The sequence below is a fragment of the Amia ocellicauda genome, chromosome 10 (assembly GCF_036373705.1).
Source record: "Amia ocellicauda isolate fAmiCal2 chromosome 10, fAmiCal2.hap1, whole genome shotgun sequence".
NCBI lineage: Eukaryota > Metazoa > Chordata > Actinopteri > Amiiformes > Amiidae > Amia > Amia ocellicauda.
Window position 1 is genome coordinate 43,292,969 of NC_089859.1, and position 15,949 is coordinate 43,308,917.

Sequence of the window (15,949 nt, forward strand, 5' to 3'; positions counted from 1 at the left end):
GCTATGACATCACAGAGCACGTACATTCCGTTTAACAAATCGTTAAACAAAAAAGGTTATAAACACATTGACTACAACACCGGTTAGTAAGACGAAGGTGAGTCTCTCGTTAGTATTATTAGTCAGACATTAAATAACTACGCAGGTTAGTATTTATGTCAGGTAACTTCTCGTTATATATATATCAGTCTCATTTACGTTTAGGTGCCGAGAAAGATCCTATTTGTTACCACAATTTCCCTTAACTGATTATTATTCAATGATTAAGGATAGGCAGGGCCACCAATAATCTAATGTCTATTAACTTGTGTCAATTTCAGACTAAACAGTTAAACAGGAATGAGAAGATATTTCTCGGCGTTGACAGATTTTATTTCTAAAATTATCAACAAAACAGTTTAATGCAACTCACATTTATATTTAAGAAAACTAAATGATATTACACATTCTAGAGTTATGAATCACAGATTAACATTTCTAATTGATTTCTCAAATGTCATGAATCACAAACTCCAAACTGTTAAACTTATGTGAACTTCGTCGCAGAGAGGCCTCTCTGGCTTCGGGCTCAGATAACAGCACACGGCACGAGGTCCGTGTGGTTTGGAACAAAGGCAGTCCGGTTCGGCTTTGTCCAAGAACTTCCACTCAGTCGATGCACCTGGAAGTTGGGGTTTCGGGAATGTAGAGTCGTTTCCAAACAGATTTTCCATTGGTTTGAAGGCTCCAAGGTTGTGCACAAAATCTTCTTTGTAAGCATGGTTCCACCGTAGTTACTTGAAGACGAAGTCTTTGAGGAAAGCAGGGCCCTGTTTGTTCCAAGGGTCAAGTTTCTTAAGACTCAAATAGCTATTTAAGTGACTGACACTTTCGTATTCAGTCGACTTAGTCAATTGTCCAGCTGTAAAACTCCACTGATCAGGTGGGTCTGTGAAGTTATTTATTTAATAAAGTCCTTTAAAATAATTCTTCGCTCAATCTCCTTCTCATAGTTTAACTCTTCTGTTGCCGGCAAAGACTTGGTTGGTTTCTGATTCCGGTTCTGGCAACAGAGCTACAGGTTGAGCTGTGGCAGCGAGTTTCTGGTTCAGGTGAGAGAGAGAGAGAGAGAAAGACTGTCCGCTGTTCCTTATAGTCTGTCAGATCAGTAGGTGATTGGTCCCTGAGTTCTTGAGATTGGATTTCGGTTTCAGCCCCCAGTGTCCTATTGGAGGGAGGCTTTATTTATGACTGATGTCAATCCATGCCATCTTTTGGAAATGCCGGTTGGCCTGGGTTCGTAGCTCTATGTCGGGATTTCGGCTCTCATCCACTTCAAAGAGTTTTTATCACCTACAGGCCCCTTTCTCCAGACATCTCATAGCAGAATTCCAAACTATTTGGCCTCTTCTCGGTGCCATCCTCCCCAAAACTGTCACTTTGATGCAAACCAGTTCCAAGCTGATGAGCTAAGGAAATCTGATAACTTTGGGGGGGGAGAGGTCTTCTTTAGATCAGTGCTTCAGCTCAGAGCCCAAATGCTCTTATCCAAATACACCCAACATAACGCTACATATGTATGTATGTATGTATATATGTGTAGAAGGAAAATTAGAAATTATTTTCTTACACCTGTTTTTCTCTCTTGTATACTTAAGAAAGATACGGTCAAGCTAGAAGGTCAGCCCAGAAGATAGTTTGATTTCTGTTTGTTATTTACGATGAGAACCTTGGAGACATTGTCAAACGGTATGACCTACGTGCCTGTTCCCTAAAACCATGTGTTGACCTATGAACTCTGTTCTATAATGATATATGTTCTGCTTAGTTAGCCTTTAAGATAACATAGTAATGACTTTCTAGCATGTATGGATGTATGTATGTATGTATATATATATATATATATATATATATATATGTATGTATGTCCAATTGCTTTGACAATACAAATGAATTGAATTGAGAGGAAGAGAGAGAGAGAGAGAGAGAGAGAAAGAGAGAGAGAGAGACAGACAGACAGACAGACAGCTCAGCGATGACATCACGAGCCTCTCTCAGCTGACTGCTATGACATCACAGAGGACGTACATTCCGTTGCTTGTCGTCTGTCAACCACTCAGTCACTGCTAGCCAGACTGTCCCTAAGACAAAGTGTACAATACTTCAATTATATCTCCTCCAGACAGATAAAGAGTATTAAGAGCTACGATGAAGATACCCAGGAGACGTAAAAAGCTTGCATCACCTGGTATTTCCTGGAGGTCACCCATCCAAGTACTAACCAGGCCCTGGCCCGTTTAGTTTCCAAGGTCTGACGAGACCGGGCACGTTCAGGACGGTGTGGCCGCAAGCCGAGATGCCTGGCTGCATGATGTCTCTTAAAGGCTGGCGGGTATTGACGGAATTTCCAGCAAAAAATAAAAAATAAAAAAATAAAAAAATGGAGGGAAAAATATCAGTTCAGCAAAGGGTGTTGAAAGTAGCCGGGAACGTGTACATTTCTTCAATTATATCTCCTCCAGACAGAAAGAGAGTATTAAGATCTACGATGATGTTACCCAGGAGACGTATAAAGCTTGCAGCACCTGGTATTTCCAGGAGGTCACCCATCCAAGTACTGACCAGGCCCTGCCCTGTATAGCTTCCGAGATCTGATGAGATCGGTCGCGTTCAGGACGGCGTGGCCGCAAGCCGAGACGCCTGGCAGCATGATGTCTCTTAAAGGCGGGCGGGTTTTGACGGACCTTCCAGCAAAAAAAAAAAGAAAAATGAAAAATGGAGGGAAAAATATCAGTGCAGCAAAGGGTGTTGAAAGTTGCCGGGTACGTGTACATTTCTTCAATTGTATCTTCTCCTGACAGAAAGAGAGTATTAAGAGCTACAATGAAGTTACTCAGGAGACTAAAAAGCTTGCAGCACCAGGTATTTCCAGAAGGTCTCCCATCCAAGTACTGACCAGGTCTTGCCCCGTTTAGCTTCTGAGATCTGATGAGATCGGGCGCGTTCAGGACGGTGTGGCCGCAAACCTAGAGGCCTGGATGTATGAAGTCTCTTAAAGGCTGGCGGGTATTGACGGAAGTTCCAGCAAAAAAAAAAGAAATAAGAAAAATGGAGGGAAAAATATCAGTGCAGCAAAGGGTGTTAAATGTAGCTGGGTACGTGTACAATACTTCAATTATATCTCCTCCAGACAGAAAGCGAGTATGAAGAGCTACGATGAAGTTACCCAAGTGATGTAAAAAGCTTGCAGCACCTGGTATCTCCAGGAGGTCTCCCATCTAAGTACTGACCAGGCCCTGCCCCGTTTAGCTTCCGAGATCTGACGAGATCGTGCGCATTCAGGATGGTGTGGCCACAAGCCGAGATGCCTGGCTGCATGATGTCTCTTAAAGGCTGGAGGATATTGACAGAACTTCCAGCAAAATAAAGAAGAAAAAAGAAAAATGGAGGGAAAAATATCAGTGCAGCAAAGGGAGTTGAAAGTAGCCGGGTACGTGTACAATTCTTCAATTATATCTCCTCCAGACAGAAAGAGAGTATTAAGAGCTATGATGAAGTTACCCAGGAGACGTAAGAAGCTTGCAGCACCTGGTATTTCCAGGAGGTCTCCCATCCAAGTACAGAATAGACACTGCCCCGTTTAGCTTCCGAGATCTGATGAGATTGGGCGCGTTCAGGACGGTGTGGCCGCAAACCAAGAGGCCTGGCTGCATGATGTCTCTTAAAGGCTGGCGGGTATTGACGGAACTGCCAGCAAAAAAAAAAGAAAAAAGAAAAATGGAGTGAAAAATTTCAGTGCAGCAAAGGGAGTTGAAAGTAGCCGGGTACGTGTACAATTCTTCAATTATATCTCCTCCAGACAGAAAGAGAGTATTAAGAGCTATGATGAAGTTACCCAGGAGACGTAAGAAGCTTGCAGCACCTGGTATTTCCAGGAGGTCTCCCATCCAAGTACTGATCAGGCCCTGCCCCGTTCAGCTTCCGAGATCTGACGAAATCGGGCACGTTCAGGACGGTGTGGCCGCAAACAAAGAGGCCTGGCTGCATGATGTCTCTTAAAGGCTGGCGGGTATTGATGGAACTTCCAGCAAAAAAAATAAGAAAAAAGAAAAATGGAGAGAAACAAATCAGTGCAGCAAAGGGTTTTGAAAGTAGCCGGGTACGTGTACAATTCTTCAATTATATCTCCTCCAGACAGAAAGAGAGTATAAAGAGCTACGATGAAGTTTCCCAGGAGACGTAAAAATCTTGCAGCACCTTGTATTTCCAGGAGGTCACCCATCGAAGTACTGACCAGGCCCTGCCCCATTTAGCTTCCGAGATCTGACGAGATCGGGCGCGTTCATGACGGTGTGGCCGAAAGCCAAGAGGCCTGGCTGCATGATGTCTCTAAAAGGCTGGCGGGTATTGACGGAACATCCAAGAAAAAAAAATAAAAAAAAAATAGAAAAATGGAGAGAAAAATATCAGTGCAGGAAAGGGTGTTGAAAGTAGCCGGGTACGTGTACAATACTTCAATTATATCTCCTCCAGACAGAAAGAGAGTATTAAGAGCTACGATGAAGTTACCCAAGTGACGATAAAAGCTTGCAGCACCTGGTATTTCCAGGAGGTCACCCATCCAAGTACTGACCAGGCCCTGCCCCGTTCAGCTTCCGAGATCTGACAAGATCGGGCGCGTTCAGGACGGTGTGGCCGCAAGCCGAGAGGCCTGGCTGCATGATGTCTCTTAAAGGCTGGCGGGTATTGACGGAACTTCCAGCAAATAAAAAAAAAAAAAAAAAAAAGAAAAACGGAGGGAAAAAAATCAGTGCAGCAAAGGGTGTTGACAGTAGCCGGGTACGTGTACAATTCTTCAATTAAATCTCCTCCAGACAGAAAGAGAGTATTAAAAGCTACGACGAAGTTCCCCAGGTGACGAAAAAAGCTTGCAGCGCCTGGAATTTCCAGAAGGTCTCACATTCAAGTAATGACCAGGCCCTGCCCAGTTTAGCTTCCGAGAGCTGACGAGATGGGGCGCGTTCAGGACGGTGTGGCCGCAAGCCAAGAGGCCTTGCTGCATGATGTCTCTTAAAGGCTGGCGGATATTGACGGATCTTCCAGAAAAAAGAAAAAAGAAAAAGAAAAATGGAGGGAAAAATATCAGTGCAGCAAAGGGTGTTAAAAGTAGCCGAGTACGTGTACAATACTTCAATTATATCTCCTCCAGACAGAAAGAGTGTATTAAGAGCTAAGATAAAGTTACCCAGGAGACGTAAAAGTTTGCAGCACGAGGTATTTCCAGGAGGTCTCACATTCATGTACTGACCAGGTCCTGCCCCGTTTAGCTTCCGAGATCTGACGAGATCGGGCGCGTTCAGGATGGTGTGGCCGCAAGCTGAGATGCCTGGCTGCATGATGTCTCTTAAAGGCTGGCGGGTATTGACGGAACTGCCAGCAAAAAAAAAAAAGAAAAATAGAGGGAAATATACCAGTGCAGCAAAGGGTGTTGAAAGTAGCCGGGTACGTGTACAATTCTTCAATTATATCTCCTGGAGACAGAAAGAGAGAATTAAGAGCTACGATGAAGTTACCCAGGAGACGTAAAAAGCTTGCAGCACCTGGTATTTCCAGGAGGTCTCCCATCCAAGTACTGAGCAGGCCCTGCCCCGTTTAGCTTCCGAAATCTGATATGATCGGGCGCGTTCTGGACGGTGTGACTACAAGCCAAGAGGCCTGGCTGCATGATGTCTCTTAAAGGCTGGCGGATATTGATGGAACTTCCAGCAAAAAAATAAAATAAAAAGAAAAATGGAGGGAAAAATATCAGTGCAGCAAAGGGTGTTGAAAGTAGCCTAGTACGTGTACAATTCTTCAATTATATCTCCTCCAGACAGAAAGAGAGTATTAAGAGCTACGATGAAGTTACCCAGGAGACGTAAAAGGCTTGCAGCACCTGGTATTTCTCGGAGGTCTCCCATCCAAGTACTGACCAGGCCCTGCCCCGTTTAGCTTCCGAGATCTGACGAGATCGGGCGCGTTCAGGATGGTGTGGCCGCAAGCCGAGATGCCTGGCTGCATGATGTCTCTTAAAGGCTGGCGGGTATTGACGGAACTGCCAGCAAAAAAAAAAAAGAAAAATAGAGGGAAATATACCAGTGCAGCAAAGGGTGTTGAAAGTAGCCGGGTACGTGTACAATTCTTCAATTATATCTCCTGGAGACAGAAAGAGAGTATTAAGAGCTACGATGAAGTTACCCAGGAGACGTAAAAAGTTTGCAGCACCTGGTATTTCTAGGAGGTCTCCCATCCAAGTACTGACCAGGCCCTGCCCCGTTTAGCTTCCGAGATCTGACGAGATCGGGCGCATTCAGGACGGTGTGGCCGCAAGCCGAGAGGCCTGGCTACATGATGTCTCTTAATGGCTGGCGGGTATTGACGGAACTTCCAGCAAAAAAAAAAAAAAAAAAAAAAGAAAAAGAAAAATGGAGGGAAAAATATCAGTGCAGTAATGGGTTTTGAAAGTAGCCGGGTACGTGTACAATACTTCAATTATATCTCCTCCAGACAGATAGAGAGTATTAAGAGCTACGATAAAGTTACCCAGGAGAAGTAAAAGCTTGCAGCACCAGGTATTTCCAGGAGGTCTCACATTCATGTACCGACCAGGTCCTGCCCCGTTTAGCTTCCGAGATCTGACGAGATCGGGCGCGTTCAGGATGGTGTGGCCGCAAGCCGAGATGCCTGGCTGCATGATGTCTCTTAAAGGCTGGCGGGTATTGACGGAACTGCCAGCAAAAAAAAAAAAGAAAAATAGAGGGAAATATACCAGTGCAGCACAGGGTGTTGAAAGTAGCCGGGTACGTGTACAATTCTTCAAATATATCTCCTGGAGAAAGAAAGAGAGTATTAAGAGCTACGATGAAGTTACCCAGGAGACGTAAAAAGCTTGCAGCACCTGGTATTTCCAGGAGGTCACACATCCAAGTACTGACCAGGCCCTGCCCCGTTTAGCTTCCGAGATCTGATATGATCGGGCGCGTTCAGGACGGTGTGACTACAAGCCAAGAGGCCTGGCTGCATGATGTCTCTTAAAGGCTGGCGGATATTGACGGAACTTCCAGCAAAAAAATAAAATAAAAAGAAAAATGGAGGGAAAAATATCAGTGCAGCAAAGGCTGTTGAAAGTAGCCTAGTACGTGTACAATTCTTCAATTATATCTCCTCCAGACAGAAAGAGAGTATTAAGAGCTACGATGAAGTTACCCAGGAGACGTAAAAAGCTTGCAGCACCTGGTATTTCTAGGAGGTCTCCCATCCAAGTACTGACCAGGCCCTGCCCCGTTTAGCTTCCGAGATCTGACGAGATCGGGCGCATTCAGGACGGTGTGGCCGCAAGCCGAGGAGCCTGGCTACATGATGTCTCTTAATGGCTGGCGGGTATTGACGGAACTTCCAGCAAAAAAAAAAAAAAAAAAAAAGAAAAAGAAAAATGGAGGGAAAAATATCAGTCCAGTAATGGGTTTTGAAAGTAGCCGGGTACGTGTACAATACTTCAATTATATCTCCTCCAGACAGATAGAGAGTATTAAGAGCTACGATAAAGTTACCCAGGAGACGTAAAAGCTTGCAGCACCAGGTATTTCCAGGAGGTCTCACATTCATGTACTGACCAGGTCCTGCCCCGTTTAGCTTCCGAGATCTGACGAGATCAGGCGCGTTCAGGATGGTGTGGCCGCAAGCCGAGATGCCTGGCTGCATGATGTCTCTTAAAGGCTGGCGGGTATTGACGGAACTGCCAGCAAAAAAAAAAAAGAAAAATAGAGGAAAATATACCAGTGCAGCAAAGGGTGTTGAAAGTAGCCGGGTACGTGTACAATTCTTCAATTATATCTCCTGGAGACAGAAAGAGAGTATTAAGAGCTACGATGAAGTTACCCAGGAGACGTAAAAAGTTTGCAGCACCTGGTATTTCTAGGAGGTCTCCCATCCAAGTACTGACCAGGCCCTGCCCCGTTTAGCTTCCGAGATCTGACGAGATCGGGCGCATTCAGGACGGTGTGGCCGCAAGCCGAGAGGCCTGGCTACATGATGTCTCTTAATGGCTGGCGGGTATTGACGGAACTTCCAGCAAAAAAAAAAAAAAAAAAAAAAGAAAAAGAAAAATGGAGGGAAAAATATCAGTGCAGTAATGGGTTTTGAAAGTAGCCGGGTACGTGTACAATACTTCAATTATATCTCCTCCAGACAGATAGAGAGTATTAAGAGCTACGATAAAGTTACCCAGGAGAAGTAAAAGCTTGCAGCACCAGGTATTTCCAGGAGGTCTCACATTCATGTACTGACCAGGTCCTGCCCCGTTTAGCTTCCGAGATCTGACGAGATCGGGCGCGTTCAGGATGGTGTGGCCGCAAGCCGAGATGCCTGGCTGCATGATGTCTCTTAAAGGCTGGCGGGTATTGACGGAACTGCCAGCAAAAAAATTAAATAAAAAGAAAAATGGAGGGAAAAATATCAGTGCAGCAAAGGCTGTTGAAAGTAGCCTAGTACGTGTACAATTCTTCAATTATATCTCCTCCAGACAGAAAGAGAGTATTAAGAGCTACGATGAAGTTACCCAGGAGACGTAAAAAGCTTGCAGCACCTGGTATTTCTAGGAGGTCTCCCATCCAAGTACTGACCAGGCCCTGCCCCGTTTAGCTTCCGAGATCTGACGAGATCGGGCGCATTCAGGACGGTGTGGCCGCAAGCCGAGAAGCCTGGCTACATGATGTCTCTTAATGGCTGGCGGGTATTGACGGAACTTCCAGCAAAAAAAAAAAAAAAAAAAAAAGAAAAAGAAAAATGGAGGGAAAAATATCAGTCCAGTAATGGGTTTTGAAAGTAGCCGGGTACGTGTACAATACTTCAATTATATCTCCTCCAGACAGATAGAGAGTATTAAGAGCTACGATAAAGTTACCCAGGAGACGTAAAAGCTTGCAGCACCAGGTATTTCCAGGAGGTCTCACATTCATGTACTGACCAGGTCCTGCCCCGTTTAGCTTCCGAGATCTGACGAGATCAGGCGCGTTCAGGATGGTGTGGCCGCAAGCCGAGATGCCTGGCTGCATGATGTCTCTTAAAGGCTGGCGGGTATTGACGGAACTGCCAGCAAAAAAAAAAAAGAAAAATAGAGGGAAATATACCAGTGCAGCACAGGGTGTTGAAAGTAGCCGGGTACGTGTACAATTCTTCAATTATATCTCCTGGAGAAAGAAAGAGAGTATTAAGAGCTACGATGAAGTTACCCAGGAGAAGTAAAAAGCTTGCAGCACCTGGTATTTCCAGGAGATCACACATCCAAGTACTGACCAGGCCCTGCCCCGTTTAGCTTCCGAAATCTGATATGATCGGGCGCGTTCAGGACGGTGTGACTACAAGCCAAGAGGCCTGGCTGCATGATGTCTCTTAAAGGCTGGCGGATATTGACGGAACTTCCAGCAAAAAAATAAAATAAAAAGAAAAATGGAGGGAAAAATATCAGTGCAGCAAAGGGTGTTGAAAGTAGCCTAGTACGTGTACAATTCTTCAATTATATCTCCTGGAGACAGAAAGAGAGTATTAAGAGCTACGATGAAGTTACCCAGGAGACGTAAAAGGCTTGCAGCACCTGGTATTTCTAGGAGGTCTCCCATCCAAGTACTGACCAGGCCCTGCCCCGTTTAGCTTCCAAGATCTGACGAGATCGGGCGCAATCAGGACGGTGTGGCCGCAAGCCGAGAGGCCTGGCTGCATGATGTCTCTTAAAGGTTGGCGGGTATTGACGGAACTTCCAGCAAAAAAAAAAAAAAAAAAGAAAAATGGATGGAAAAATATCAGTGCAGCAAAGGGTGTTGACAGTAGCTGGGTACGTGTACAATACTTCAAATATATCTCCTCCAGACAGATAGAGAGTATTAAGAGCTACGATAAAGTTACCCAGGAGACGTAAAAGCTTGCAGCACCAGGTATTTCCAGGAGGTCTCACATTCATGTACCGACCAGGTCCTTCCCCGTTTAGCTTCCAAGATCTGACGAGATCGGGCGAGTTCAGGATGGTGTGGCCGCAAGCCGAAAGGCCTGGCTGCATGATGTCTCTTAAAGGTTGGCGGGTATTGACGGAACTTCCAGCAAAAAAAAATAAAAAAAAAATAGAAAAATGGAGGGAAAAATATCAGTGCAGGAAAGGGTGTTGAAAGTAGCCGGGTACGTGTACAATTCTTCAATTATATCTTCTGCAGACTGAAAGAGAGTATTAAGAGCTACGATAAAGTTACCAAGGAGACGTAAAAGCTTGCAGCACCTGGTATTTCCAGGAGGTCTCACATTCAAGTACTGACCAGTTCCTGCCCCGTTTAGCTTCCGAGATCTGACGATATCATGCGCATTCAGGACGGTGTGGCCAAAAGCCGAGAGGCCCGGCTGCATGATGTCTTTTTAAGGCTGGCGGGTATTGACGGAACTTCCAGCAAAAAAAAAAAGAAAAAAGAAAAATGGAGGGAAAAATATCAGTGCAGCAAAGGCTGTTGAAAGTAGCCGGGTACGTGTACAATACTTCAATTATATCTCCTCCAGACAGATAGAGAGTATTAAGAGCTACGATGAAGTTTCCCAGGAGACGTAAAAAGCATGCAGCACCTGGTATTTCCAGGAGGTCTCCCATCCAAGTACTGACCAGGCCCTGCCCCGTTTGGCTTCCGAGATCTGACGAGATCGGGCGTGTTCAGGACGGTGTGGCCGCAAGCCAAGAGGCCGGGCTGCATGATGTCTCTTAAAGGCTAGCGGGTATTGACGGAACTTCCAGCAAAAAATAAAAAATAAATAAATAGAAAAATGGAGGGAAAAATATCAGTGCAGGACAGGGTGTTGAAAGTAGCCGGGTACATGTACAATTCTTCAATTATATCTCCTCCAGACTGAATGAGAGTATTAAGAGCTACTCTGAAGTTACCCAGGAGATGTAAAAAGCTTTCAGCACCTGGTATTTCCAGGAGGTCACCCATCCAATTACTGACCAGGCCCTGCCTAGTTTCTCTTCCGAGATCTGACGAGATCTTGCGTCTTCAGGACGGTGTGGCCTCAAGCCAAGAGGCCTGGCTGCATGATGTGTCTTAAAGGCTGGAGGGTATTGATGGAACTTCCAGCAAAAAACAAAAGAAAAAAGAAAAATGGAGGGAAAAATATCAGTGCAGCAAATGGTGTTGACAGTAGCTGGGTACGTGTACAATTCTTCAATTATATCTCCTCCAGACAGATAGAGAGTATTAAGAGCTACGATAAAGTTACCCAGGAGACGTAAAAGCTTGCAGCACCAGGTATTTCCAGGAGGTCTCACATTCAAGTACTGACCAGGTCCTGCCCCGTTTAGCTTCCGAGATCTGACGAGATCGGGCGCGTTCAGGACGGTGTGGCCGCAAGCCGAGATGTCTGGCTGCATGATGTCTCTTAAAGGCTGGCGGGTATTGACGGAACTTCCAGCAAAAAAAAAAAAAAAAAGAAAAATGGATGGAAAAATATCAGTGCAGCAAAGGGTGTTGAAAGTAGCCGGGTACGTGTACAATTCTTCAATTATATATTCTCCAGACAGAAAGAGAGTATTAAGAGCTACGATGAAGTTCCCCAGGAGACGTAAAAAGCTGGCAGCACCTGGTATTTCCAGGAGGTCTCCCATCCAAGTACTGACCAGGCCCTGCCCCATTTAGTTTCCGAGATCTTCCGAGATCGGGCGAGTTCAGGATGGTGTGGCCGCAAGCCGAGAGGCCTGGTTGCATGATGTCTCTTAAAGGCTGGCGGGTATTGACGGAACGTCCAGCAAAAAAAAAAAAAAAAAAAAAAAAAATGGATGGAAAAATATCAGTGCAGCAAAGGATGTTGACAGTAGCTGGGTACGTGTACAATACTTCAATTATATCTCCTCCAGACAGATAGAGAGTATTAAGAGCTACGATAAAGTTACCCAGGAGACGTAAAAGCTTGCAGCACCAGGTATTTCCAGGAGGTCTCACATTCATGTACTGACCAGGTCCTGCCCCGTTTAGCTTCCGAGATCTGACGAGATCGGGCACGTTCAGGATGGTGTGGCCGCAAGCCGAGATGCCTGGCTGCATGATGTCTCTTAAAGGCTGGCGGGTATTGACGGAACTGCCAGCAAAAAAAAAAAGAAAAATTGAGGGAAATATACCAGTGCAGCAAAGGGTGTTGAAAGTAGCCTAGTACGTGTACAATTCTTCAATTATATCTCCTGGAGACAGAAAGAGAGTATTAAGAGCTACGATGAAGTTACCCAGGAGACGTAAAAGGCTTGCAGCACCTGGTATTTCTAGGAGGTCTCCCATCCAAGTACTGACCAGGCCCTGCCCCGTTTAGCTTCCGAGATCTGACGAGATCGGGCGCATTCAGGACGGTGTGGCCGCAAGCCGAGAGGCCTGGCTGCATTATGTCTCTTAAAGGTTGGCGGGTATTGACGGAACTTCCAGCAGAAAAAAAAAAAAAAAAGAAAAATGGATGGAAAAATATCAGTGCAGCAAAGGATGTTGACAGTAGCAGGGTACGTGTACAATACTTCAATTATATCTCCTCCAGACAGATAGAGAGTATTAAGAGCTACGATAAAGTTACCCAGGAGACGTAAAAGGCTTGCAGCACCTGGTATTTCCAGGAGGTCTCACATTCATGTACTGACCAGGTCCTGCCCCGTTTAGCTTCCGAGATCTGACGAGATCGGGCACGTTCAGGATGGTGTGGCCGCAAGCCGAGATGCCTGGCTGCATGATGTCTCTTAAAGGTTGGCGGGTATTGACGGAACTTCCAGCAGAAAAAAAAAAAAAAAAAGAAAAATGGATGGAAAAATATCAGTGCAGCAAAGGGTGTTGACAGTAGCTGGGTACGTGTACAATACTTCAATTATATCTCCTCCAGACAGATAGAGAGTATTAAGAGCTACGATAAAGTTACCCAGGAGACGTAAAAAGCTTGCAGCACCTGGTATTTCTAGGAGGTCTCCCATCCAAGTACTGACCAGGCCCTGCCCCGTTTAGCTTCCGAGATCTGACGAGATCGGGCGCGTTCAGGACGGTGTGGCCGCAAGCCGAAAGCCCTGGCTGCATGATGTCTCTTAAAGGCTGGCGGGTATTGACGGAACTGCCAGCAAAAAAAAAAAAAAAAAAAAAAAAAAAAAGAAAAATGGATGGAAAAATATCAGTGCAGCAAAGGATGTTGACAGTAGCTGGGTACGTGTACAATACTTCAATTATATCTCCTCCAGACAGATAGAGAGTATTTAGAGCTACGATAAAGTTACCCAGGAGACGTAAAAGCTTGCAGCACCAGGTATTTCCAGGAGGTCTCACATTCATGTACTGACCAGGTCCTGCCCCGTTTAGCTTCCGAGATCTGACGAGATCGGGCACGTTCAGGATGGTGTGGCCGCAAGCCGAGATGCCTGGCTGCATGATGTCTCTTAAAGGCTGGCGGGTATTGACGGAACTGCCAGCAAAAAAAAAAAAGAAAAATAGAGGGAAATATACCAGTGCAGCAAAGGGTGTTGAAAGTAGCCTAGTACGTGTACAATTCTTCAATTATATCTCCTGGAGACAGAAAGAGAGTATTAAGAGCTACGATGAAGTTACCCAGGAGACGTAAAAGGCTTGCAGCACCTGGTATATCTAGGAGGTCTCCCATCCAAGTACTGACCAGGCCCTGCCCCGTTTAGCTTCCGAGATCTGACGAGATCGGGCGCATTCAGGACGGTGTGGCCGCAAGCCGAGAGGCCTGGCTGCATTATGTCTCTTAAAGGTTGGCGGGTATTGACGGAACTTCCAGCAGAAAAAAAAAAAAAAAAGAAAAATGGATGGAAAAATATCAGTGCAGCAAAGGATGTTGACAGTAGCTGGGTACGTGTACAATACTTCAATTATATCTCCTCCAGACAGATAGAGAGTATTAAGAGCTACGATAAAGTTACCCAGGAGACGTAAAAGCTTGCAGCACCAGGTATTTCCAGGAGGTCTCACATTCATGTACTGACCAGGTCCTGCCCCGTTTAGCTTCCGAGATCTGACGAGATCGGGCACGTTCAGGATGGTGTGGCCGCAAGCCGAGATGCCTGGCTGCATGATGTCTGTTAAAGGTTGGCGGGTATTGACAGAACTTCAAGCAAAAAAAAAAATAAATAAAAAAAAAAAAATGGATCGAAAAATATCAGTGCAGCAAAGGGTGTTGACAGTAGCTGGGTACGTGTACAATACTTAAATTATATCTCCTCTGGACAGATAGAGAGTATTAAGAGCTACGATGAAGTTACCCAGGAGACGTAAAAGGCTTGCAGCACCTGGTATTTCTAGGAGGTCTCCCATCCAAGTACTGACCAGGCCCTGCCCCGTTTAGCTTCCGAGATCTGACGAGATCGGGCGCGTTCAGGATGGTGTGGCCGCACGCCAAGATGCCTGGCTGCATGATGTCTCTTAAAGGCTGGCGGGTATTGACGGAACTGCCAGCAAAAAAAAAAAAGAAAAATAGAGGGAAAAATACCAGTGCAGCAAAGGGTGTTGAAAGTAGCCGGGTACGTGTACAATTCTTCAATTATATCTTCTCCAGACAGAAAGAGAGTATTAAGAGCTACGATGAAGTTACCCAGGAGACGTAAAAAGCTGGCAGCACCTGGTATTTCCAGGAGGTCTCACATTTAAGTACTGACCAGGCCCTGCACCGTTTAGCTTCCGAGATCTGACGAGATCGGGCGCGTTCAGGACGGTGTGGCCGCAAGCCGAAAGCCCTGGCTGCATGATGTCTCTTAAAGGCTGGCGGGTATTGACGGAACTGCCAGCAAAAAAAAAAAAAAAAAAAATGGATGGAAAAATATCAGTGCAGCAAAGGATGTTGACAGAAGCTGGGTACGTGTACAATACTTCAATTATATCTCCTCCAGACAGATAGAGAGTATTAAGAGCTACGATAAAGTTACCCAGGAGACGTAAAAGCTTGCAGCACCAGGTATTTCCAGGAGGTCTCACATTCATGTACTGACCAGGTCCTGCCCCGTTTAGCTTCCGAGATCTGACGAGATCGGGCACGTTCAGGATGGTGTGGCCGCAAGCCGAGATGCCTGGCTGCATGATGTCTCTTAAAGGCTGGCGGGTATTGACGGAACTGCCAGCAAAAAAAAAAAAGAAAAATAGAGGGAAATATACCAGTGCAGCAAAGGGTGTTGAAAGTAGCCTAGTACGTGTACAATTCTTCAATTATATCTCCTGGAGACAGAAAGAGAGTATTAAGAGCTACGATGAAGTTACCCAGGAGACGTAAAAGGCTTGCAGCACCTGGTATTTCTAGGAGGTCTCCCATCCAAGTACTGACCAGGCCCTGCCCCGTTTAGCTTCCGATATCTGACGAGATCGGGCGCATTCAGGACGGTGTGGCCGCAAGCCGAGAGGCCTGGCTGCATTATGTCTCTTAAAGGTTGGCGGGTATTGACGTAACTTCCAGCAGAAAAAAAAAAAAAAAAGAAAAATGGATGGAAAAATATCAGTGCAGCAAAGGATGTTGACAGTAGCTGGGTACGTGTACAATACTTCAATTATATCTCCTCCAGACAGATAGAGAGTATTAAGAGCTACGATAAAGTTACCCAGGAGACGTAAAAGCTTGCAGCACCAGGTATTTCCAGGAGGTCTCACATTCATGTACTGACCAGGTCCTGCCCCGTTTAGCTTCCGAGATCTGACGAGATCGGGCGCATTCAGGACGGTGTGGCCGCAAGCCCAGAGGCCTGGCTGCATTATGTCTCTTAAAGGTTGGCGGGTATTGACGGAACTTCCAGCAGAAAAAAAAAAAAAAAAAGAAAAATGGATGGAAAAATATCAGTGCAGCAAAGGGTGTTGACAGTAGCTGGGTACGTGTACAATACTTCAATTATATCTCCATCCAGACAGATAGAGAGTATTAAGAGCTACGATGAAGTTACCCAGGAGAC

General features: G+C 45.5%; 14 non-coding genes and 26 pseudogenes across 14 annotated transcripts; all 40 read right to left on the reverse strand.

Annotated features, from left to right (window-relative positions):
* Positions 1-2,212: 2,212 nt before the first annotated feature.
* LOC136761348 (uncharacterized) lies at positions 2,213-2,331 on the reverse strand (annotated as a pseudogene).
* A 221-nt stretch (positions 2,332-2,552) lies between these two features.
* LOC136760652 (5S ribosomal RNA) lies at positions 2,553-2,671 on the reverse strand. The gene has a single exon (XR_010820270.1). It is a non-coding gene; the product is annotated as a 5S ribosomal RNA (ribosomal RNA).
* Positions 2,672-2,886: 215 nt separating this feature from the next.
* Positions 2,887-3,005, reverse strand: LOC136761135 (uncharacterized; annotated as a pseudogene).
* Positions 3,006-3,220: 215 nt separating this feature from the next.
* Positions 3,221-3,339, reverse strand: LOC136760919 (uncharacterized; annotated as a pseudogene).
* Positions 3,340-3,555: 216 nt separating this feature from the next.
* Positions 3,556-3,674, reverse strand: LOC136761956 (uncharacterized; annotated as a pseudogene).
* A 215-nt stretch (positions 3,675-3,889) lies between these two features.
* LOC136761070 (uncharacterized) lies at positions 3,890-4,008 on the reverse strand (annotated as a pseudogene).
* Positions 4,009-4,224: 216 nt separating this feature from the next.
* Positions 4,225-4,343, reverse strand: LOC136761865 (uncharacterized; annotated as a pseudogene).
* Positions 4,344-4,563: 220 nt separating this feature from the next.
* LOC136760629 (5S ribosomal RNA) lies at positions 4,564-4,682 on the reverse strand. The gene has a single exon (XR_010820248.1). It is a non-coding gene; the product is annotated as a 5S ribosomal RNA (ribosomal RNA).
* A 222-nt stretch (positions 4,683-4,904) lies between these two features.
* Positions 4,905-5,023, reverse strand: LOC136762150 (uncharacterized; annotated as a pseudogene).
* Positions 5,024-5,238: 215 nt separating this feature from the next.
* LOC136761874 (uncharacterized) lies at positions 5,239-5,357 on the reverse strand (annotated as a pseudogene).
* Positions 5,358-5,567: 210 nt separating this feature from the next.
* On the reverse strand, positions 5,568-5,686 carry LOC136761494 (uncharacterized; annotated as a pseudogene).
* Positions 5,687-5,902: 216 nt separating this feature from the next.
* LOC136762407 (5S ribosomal RNA) lies at positions 5,903-6,021 on the reverse strand. The gene has a single exon (XR_010820607.1). It is a non-coding gene; the product is annotated as a 5S ribosomal RNA (ribosomal RNA).
* A 210-nt stretch (positions 6,022-6,231) lies between these two features.
* LOC136762474 (5S ribosomal RNA) lies at positions 6,232-6,350 on the reverse strand. The gene has a single exon (XR_010820672.1). It is a non-coding gene; the product is annotated as a 5S ribosomal RNA (ribosomal RNA).
* Positions 6,351-6,575: 225 nt separating this feature from the next.
* LOC136761480 (uncharacterized) lies at positions 6,576-6,694 on the reverse strand (annotated as a pseudogene).
* Positions 6,695-6,904: 210 nt separating this feature from the next.
* LOC136761029 (uncharacterized) lies at positions 6,905-7,023 on the reverse strand (annotated as a pseudogene).
* Positions 7,024-7,239: 216 nt separating this feature from the next.
* Positions 7,240-7,358, reverse strand: LOC136761044 (5S ribosomal RNA). Its single transcript, XR_010820316.1, has one exon. It is a non-coding gene; the product is annotated as a 5S ribosomal RNA (ribosomal RNA).
* Positions 7,359-7,582: 224 nt separating this feature from the next.
* Positions 7,583-7,701, reverse strand: LOC136761451 (uncharacterized; annotated as a pseudogene).
* Positions 7,702-7,911: 210 nt separating this feature from the next.
* Positions 7,912-8,030, reverse strand: LOC136762475 (5S ribosomal RNA). The gene has a single exon (XR_010820673.1). It is a non-coding gene; the product is annotated as a 5S ribosomal RNA (ribosomal RNA).
* Positions 8,031-8,255: 225 nt separating this feature from the next.
* LOC136761220 (uncharacterized) lies at positions 8,256-8,374 on the reverse strand (annotated as a pseudogene).
* A 216-nt stretch (positions 8,375-8,590) lies between these two features.
* LOC136761055 (5S ribosomal RNA) lies at positions 8,591-8,709 on the reverse strand. Its single transcript, XR_010820317.1, has one exon. It is a non-coding gene; the product is annotated as a 5S ribosomal RNA (ribosomal RNA).
* A 225-nt stretch (positions 8,710-8,934) lies between these two features.
* LOC136761452 (uncharacterized) lies at positions 8,935-9,053 on the reverse strand (annotated as a pseudogene).
* Positions 9,054-9,263: 210 nt separating this feature from the next.
* On the reverse strand, positions 9,264-9,382 carry LOC136761293 (uncharacterized; annotated as a pseudogene).
* Positions 9,383-9,598: 216 nt separating this feature from the next.
* LOC136762575 (5S ribosomal RNA) lies at positions 9,599-9,717 on the reverse strand. Its single transcript, XR_010820771.1, has one exon. It is a non-coding gene; the product is annotated as a 5S ribosomal RNA (ribosomal RNA).
* Positions 9,718-9,932: 215 nt separating this feature from the next.
* LOC136761964 (uncharacterized) lies at positions 9,933-10,051 on the reverse strand (annotated as a pseudogene).
* Positions 10,052-10,605: 554 nt separating this feature from the next.
* On the reverse strand, positions 10,606-10,724 carry LOC136762521 (5S ribosomal RNA). Its single transcript, XR_010820718.1, has one exon. It is a non-coding gene; the product is annotated as a 5S ribosomal RNA (ribosomal RNA).
* A 221-nt stretch (positions 10,725-10,945) lies between these two features.
* On the reverse strand, positions 10,946-11,064 carry LOC136762216 (uncharacterized; annotated as a pseudogene).
* A 215-nt stretch (positions 11,065-11,279) lies between these two features.
* LOC136760865 (uncharacterized) lies at positions 11,280-11,398 on the reverse strand (annotated as a pseudogene).
* Positions 11,399-11,613: 215 nt separating this feature from the next.
* On the reverse strand, positions 11,614-11,732 carry LOC136761714 (uncharacterized; annotated as a pseudogene).
* Positions 11,733-11,949: 217 nt separating this feature from the next.
* Positions 11,950-12,068, reverse strand: LOC136761400 (uncharacterized; annotated as a pseudogene).
* Positions 12,069-12,277: 209 nt separating this feature from the next.
* Positions 12,278-12,396, reverse strand: LOC136762570 (5S ribosomal RNA). Its single transcript, XR_010820766.1, has one exon. It is a non-coding gene; the product is annotated as a 5S ribosomal RNA (ribosomal RNA).
* A 216-nt stretch (positions 12,397-12,612) lies between these two features.
* LOC136761329 (uncharacterized) lies at positions 12,613-12,731 on the reverse strand (annotated as a pseudogene).
* Positions 12,732-12,948: 217 nt separating this feature from the next.
* On the reverse strand, positions 12,949-13,067 carry LOC136761369 (5S ribosomal RNA). The gene has a single exon (XR_010820349.1). It is a non-coding gene; the product is annotated as a 5S ribosomal RNA (ribosomal RNA).
* A 226-nt stretch (positions 13,068-13,293) lies between these two features.
* On the reverse strand, positions 13,294-13,412 carry LOC136761401 (uncharacterized; annotated as a pseudogene).
* Positions 13,413-13,622: 210 nt separating this feature from the next.
* Positions 13,623-13,741, reverse strand: LOC136762507 (5S ribosomal RNA). The gene has a single exon (XR_010820704.1). It is a non-coding gene; the product is annotated as a 5S ribosomal RNA (ribosomal RNA).
* Positions 13,742-13,956: 215 nt separating this feature from the next.
* LOC136761402 (uncharacterized) lies at positions 13,957-14,075 on the reverse strand (annotated as a pseudogene).
* A 221-nt stretch (positions 14,076-14,296) lies between these two features.
* LOC136762471 (5S ribosomal RNA) lies at positions 14,297-14,415 on the reverse strand. The gene has a single exon (XR_010820669.1). It is a non-coding gene; the product is annotated as a 5S ribosomal RNA (ribosomal RNA).
* A 210-nt stretch (positions 14,416-14,625) lies between these two features.
* Positions 14,626-14,744, reverse strand: LOC136761467 (uncharacterized; annotated as a pseudogene).
* Positions 14,745-14,955: 211 nt separating this feature from the next.
* Positions 14,956-15,074, reverse strand: LOC136761405 (uncharacterized; annotated as a pseudogene).
* A 210-nt stretch (positions 15,075-15,284) lies between these two features.
* Positions 15,285-15,403, reverse strand: LOC136762519 (5S ribosomal RNA). Its single transcript, XR_010820716.1, has one exon. It is a non-coding gene; the product is annotated as a 5S ribosomal RNA (ribosomal RNA).
* A 215-nt stretch (positions 15,404-15,618) lies between these two features.
* On the reverse strand, positions 15,619-15,737 carry LOC136761181 (uncharacterized; annotated as a pseudogene).
* Between the last annotated feature and the right edge of the window lie 212 nt (positions 15,738-15,949).